Source organism: Cibotium barometz, chromosome 4 (assembly GCF_041138505.1).
Source record: "Cibotium barometz isolate CiBa-2024 chromosome 4, ASM4113850v1, whole genome shotgun sequence".
In the NCBI taxonomy this organism is placed as follows: Eukaryota; Viridiplantae; Streptophyta; class Polypodiopsida; order Cyatheales; family Cibotiaceae; genus Cibotium; species Cibotium barometz.
Window position 1 is genome coordinate 66,063,049 of NC_141049.1, and position 6,283 is coordinate 66,069,331.

The following is a 6,283-nucleotide window of genomic DNA, read 5'->3' on the forward strand; positions in this document are numbered from 1 at the left end:
TTATGCATAACTTAGATGCATAAGAGAAATTCTTTTTTTCTAAAAGTGTAATTCCTGCCAAATTGAATTTATGCATAAGAAGATGCATAAAAGTTTGATTTTTAATTCAAAGTATCATTCTCATCTAAATTGAATTTATGCATAGGAAGATGCATAAAAGAATAAGATTTCAATTCAAAAGCGTTATTCTCATCCAAATTGAATTTATGCATAGGAAGATGCATAAAAGATAGATTTTTAATTCAAAAATGTCAATTCTTATCCAAATTAAATTTATGCATAGGAAGATGCATAAAGATTGAATTTTAATTCAAAAGTGTCATTTTCATTTAAAATAAAATTATGCATAGGAAGATGCATAAAGGATTGATTTTTAATTCGAAAGTGTTAGTCTCCTTAAATGGAATTTATGCATAAATAAAAATGTAGAGAAATCTTATATCAAATATAAGAATTCTCTTGTATTCTATAAAAAGATATAAAATGTGATAAGACGTGATAAGAGGTGTATGAGATGTGATAATATGTGATAAGATGCGTATGGAAAGTGATAAGATATGATAAGATGTGATAAGAGGTGTATGAGATGTGATAGAATGTGTTAAGATGAGTTAGGATGTGTTAAGATGTATATGGGATGTGTTAGGAAGAGAATGGATGTAATATGGTTGTATGAATGTGATGTGGATGTATACATGTAGATGTATATGTATGAATATGTAAAAAGATGTGATAAGATGTGTATGAGATGTGATAGAATGTGTTAAGATGAGTTAGGATGTGTTAAGATGTATATGGGATGTGTTAGGACGAGAATAGATGTAATGTGGTTGTATGAATGTGATGTGGATGTATACATGTAGATGTATATGTATGAATGTGAATGTTGACGTGGATGTGGATGTATGGATGTAGATACGGATGTGTATGTATGTATGTGGATGTGTATGTATGAATGAGGATGTGAAAATGGATGTATGTATGTAGATGTGGATGTATGGATGTATGTATGTAGATGTGGATGTAAATGTGGATGTATGGATGTGAATGTGAATGAAGAGGTGGATGTGGATGTATGGATGTAGATACGGATGTGGATGTATGTATGTGAATGTGGATGTATGAATGAGGATGTAAAAATGGATGTATGCATGTGAATGTGGATGTATGAATATGAATGTGGATGTGTGGATGTGGAAATGGAGATATGGATGTATGAATGTGGATGTGGATGTATGCATGTAGATGCGTATGTATGAATGTGAAATTGGATGTATGATGTGGACGTACGAACATGGATATGTATGTAGAATAATGAATATGAAGGTGTATGTGAGATAATGTGTAGTCTATATGAGTGAATGGATGAGAACGAGTACACATTGAATGGAATGTGGAATAAGTAATGTGGTCCGAGAGTGGATAATATGGAAAGACAAGAGTTCGTTATAGAAACTGTATTTTGTGACTATTTGTAAATGACTGTTTTATGTCAAGAATGCTGGAGAAGCATTTTGACCGTCTTGAGGATTAAGGTCATGAAGACCGAACTGATAAAGTTGCAACTGCTGACGGAGAGTCAATGGAGGACGTCTCGCGTAGCAAGGTCAATCGAGGTCTTGACCAGCCTCGGTTCGATTTAAATGGTGAGCTTCCGATACGGTGGATGAGGGACCAAGGAAGCGGCCTATGAGTGAAGCGCTAGGTCACCTGCGAAGGATCCTAGAGGGTGCTGACCATACGGTGCTCGGGCTCTGCGTCGCCGAAGATACCCACACGTGCGTCGTGGAAGATATTGGAACAAGGAGTAAGAGTTGTTTTCTGAAACCGGGCATGGATCTATTTGATTGACCTTGCTGGTCCTCAACGGATGAGTCCATGGCTCTTTTATATGGATCTGTGGGTTGATCTAGCTGATCTTCCACGGAGATTCCATTCTATTATATGAATATATTGCCGGTTACTATGAGCTAGGAACTATGGAAAAAGCCCCTGAGAGAACAGGTGGTGAGCGTTCTGGTTGCCAATGATGCCATAAGTACACCGATGAAAGAATGACTGGAAATAAGGATTCAACCAGAGACTTTGAGGATTGTCATCAGTGACATAATGGTTTTATTAAAGGATTGTTTTAAAGCTAGTTGATGCTAAGAAAAAGGCAATTTCATATTGAGTGTGTAAGTGGTGTGACTAGTTTTATGTTTGCATGAACTGTCGGCTAGGGGGCCTTGGAACTCTTTTCCTTGGTACCCGGGACAAAACCTAACCAAATCCTTAATTGGATCCCATCACTACAGTGGTTGGGCGGTTGGCTAACCCATGGGACTGGATGGGGTTAGGCTTGAAAGTGACATGGGCATAGATGGAGGCTTGAAAGGGGACAATCCTCTACATCATGTACTAAATCCATCTGCTAGATCCATATTTCTTGAGATGAGGGCTTGGAGAGTGGATTCGTTTGGGTTATTATCAATGTTACCTCGTCATGGTGTGTTGCCTTCCGACCACTAGTATCACCTTCTCGTTCCCATATCCACATTTTCTATACAGCAAAATTTCAATTAAAACCATATTATGAACTATGTTTCAGTATCTTATCATACATTGGGCTCTATGCATTGAGAGATATGTGCATGTGAGATCTCTATGTGCGCTGAGAGTTCTATGCATTTGAGAGCTCTATGAATTTGAGAGCTCTATGCATTGAGAGCAGTGTGTATGTGAGAGATCCATGCATTAAGCTCTTACATGTGAGAGATCTTATGTATTGAGCTCATGCATGTGATCACTCTAGGCATAACAATCTCTCACATGCATGAGCTCAATGCATGTGAACTCTATGTAGCTCTCATGCATGAGAGCGCTTACACTCATGAAAATGAGAGCTCTCATGGATAGAGAACTCGCATGCATATAGAGATATCATGCAGCGCACAAGAGCTCGTACACTCAATGCAAATAAATGAAAATAAGAGATCTTATGCATAGAGATCTCTTGCAGCCATGAGATCTCTAATGCTCTTATAAAAAACTCCCATAGCACCCTTGTGGGTTGCAACATAAAAAAGAGAGCATTGGGTTTAGAGCTTACCACAACTCGGTAGGTGGTGAGGACCTATCACCAAAGCATGGTCAGGACGTGAGGTCAAGAGAATAACACAATAGAGAATTATTTACATACTTTTATTTACTCTGATGCATGTGTTATCGATTATGCATAGAGGGCTCTCATGCATATAGATCTAGGATATATCTATGCAAGGTGTGAGAGCTCTCATGCATAGAGAGTTTTCATGCATTGTGAGAGATCTTACATAAAGTTCTCAAGCGTGGATCTCAGCCATGAGAGATCCATGCATATAGATCTCATAAATAAAGAGCTATCATTGTGTGTGATTCATTGTGAGAGCTCCCATGCATATAGATCGCAAATCTCATGCATAGAGAGCTCTCATGCATATAGATCAGCTATTATCAAGTGCGAGTCATTGTGAGAGCTCCTATGCTAGAGGGCTGTCATGCATATATATCTCATGCATGAGAGCTCTTATGCATATAGATCAGCTATTATCAAGTGCGAGTCATTGTGAGAGCTCCTATGCTAGAGGGCTGTCATGCATATATATCTCATGCATGAGAGCTCTTATGCATATCGATGAGCTCTCATGCATATAGAGTTATCATACATGAGATCTTATGCATGGAGCTCTCTTGTATTCTAAGAGGTCTCATGCATGAGATCCCTCTTGCATTGTAAGAGCTCTCTTGTATTCTAAGAGGTCTCATGCATGAGATCCCTCTTGCATTGTAAGAGCTCTCATGCATTAATAGCTCTCATATGCATAGATCTCTCATATCATGCATGAGAGCTATAGAGATCTTGGTCTTGCACTAGAGCTCTCATGCAAGAGCCTCATACATAGAGCTCCCATGCATAGAGCTTGGTCTTGCATTAGAGCGCTCATTCATAGAGCTAGGTCTTACATTAAGATCTCTCATACATAGAGCTCGCATGCATAGAGCTATATCTTGCATTATTATAAGAGTTCCCATGGATAGATCTCATGTATAGAGTGAAAGAGCTCTCATGAATAGAGCTAGGTCTTGCATTCAAAGCTCTCATACATAGATCTCACATGCATTATTAGAGTTAGGTCTTGCATTATTATGAGAGCTCTCTTACATACATCTCATGCTAGAGCTATATCTTGCATTATTATAAGAGCTCCCATGGATAGATCTCATGTATAGAGTGAAAGAGCTCTCATGCATAGAGCTAAGTCTTGCATTAAGAGCTCTCATGCATAGAGCTAAGTCTTGCATTATTATAAGAGCTCTCATGCATAGAGCTAAGTCTTGCATTAAGAGCTCTCATACATAGAGATCGCATGCATAGAGTTAGATCTTGCATTAATTATTATAAGAGCTCTCATACATAGAGCTATATCTTGCATTATTATAAGAGCTCCCATGGATAGATCTCATGTAAAAAGTGAAAGAGCTCTCATGCATAGAGCTAGGTCTTGCAATAGGAGCTACATCTTGCATTATTATGAGAGCTCTCTCGCATAGATCTCATGCTTAGAGTGTAAGAGTAGGAAAGTACAATTTCAAGCAAGGAGAGAGGGGAGAAGCTATGCTATGAAGAAGGTGGAGAGGGGTCTTTTGTGCATGCTCTAGGATAGAACCTTGAAAGGCCTAGTAGGTGGAGAGTAGGTGATTTTTGACTCTTCAAGTCAAGATAGAGGTACGATACTAGATGGATGGTTTGTCATTTCAAGTCATCTTGCACTAGTTTAAGTCATTTCAACTCCAGCTCTACCATGTGGTAGAGCTAGAATGCATTTCTCCAGCTCTAGCATGTGGTAGAGCATTCAAATTATCCCGCCCAATTTTAAATTCAAATTATCCCGCCCTTTAAAAATTTAAAATGGTCTTGGTCTTTTTCGAATTTTCCTTGACTTCCATGTCGCTTATGTAATAGAAACCTACTTTCCCATCTTGTCATTGACAACTAGCACTTGGACATCACCGCATCCATTATCAAATTCAACGATACAACAAGGTACACATATTTTTGTCTCATATTAAATCATTATCTATGATTAGATTTAAAGTTTTGAACATGTCAATTAAAATTCAGATCATACACATTGACATAGAGTAGAAAATAAAAGCATGCAAGAATTCAAAAAACCAGGAATGGTTGAAGAGAAAAAACCTGATACAGATTTGGGTTGCACTTCTTAGCAAATTGAATGGTGATGTTGAAACTGATACGGGGGAGAAGGTATTGAAACTGATACGGGTAGTAGTGAAAAGCTGGTACAGGCCAGTAGAGAGCAGAAGCAGGAGATATTAGAGAGTAGAAGCAGTAGAAATCTACTTGACTATCTATGCTCCTGAGGAATGGTCGCCGACTGGTGAAGGAACAGATCGAATGGTTTAGAACTGCTGTCGGACTTACCTCTGACTGTACAGTAGGGTACCACCTACGGCCATGGCTACGATAACTCCGGCAAACACTATAACAGCGACCCCTACAGCCAAGGCAGGAACATCCGTCAAAGAATTTTCGACATGAAAGCTCCGGAGAGCATCGTGGAAGGCATCTAAAGCGTCGATGAGAACCGCCCCCTCCACCATACATGAAAACCACCTGCTGTCAAACTGCAGGGAGGCGCATGGCGGTATTGTTGCGCAGTGAACCCTAAACGCTGCAACAGAGCAGGTAGATATAAGTGGGAGAAGTCCTAAACCTAGATGCAGGTGTGTACGGGCAAGAAGAGAGCAGCAGAAGCTAGTCACATCGCCCAACGAACCTGCGCCACAGAGCCTGCAGAGAGGAGAGCCAGCGACGTGGATAAGGTTGCGTGGATGGAAGTTTAAAGTTTAAACTTTAAATTTGTTATATCATAATGGGGTAATTAGAGTTTCTAAAAGGTGATCCAAACCATTGGATCACCTTGCCTTAAGTGTCAATGTAAAGGCCCTAACCTTTATGGGGTTATAGGGTTATAATTTATCAAATTCGGCGGGAAAGAGTCTGAACAAGGGGAGCGCATACGAGACCTTAGATCAAAAAGTTTATAATTAATAGGCTTATAGGTTTGTTTATATAAATAGGCTTAAAGATATATATAAATAGGCTTATAGGTTTAATATGTTAACTATAGTAACTTAAAGATATATAAATAGGCTTATAGGTTTAATAGATTAACTATAGTAACTATAGGTTTGATTATATAAATAGACTTAAAGATATATATAAATTGGCTTATAG

General features: G+C 38.7%; 1 pseudogene; it reads left to right on the plus strand.

The window, feature by feature from the left end:
- LOC147639525 (uncharacterized) overlaps window positions 1–5,616 on the plus strand; it is a 66,441-nt pseudogene extending 60,825 nt beyond the window's left edge.
- The last annotated feature ends 667 nt before the right edge of the window (window positions 5,617–6,283 follow it).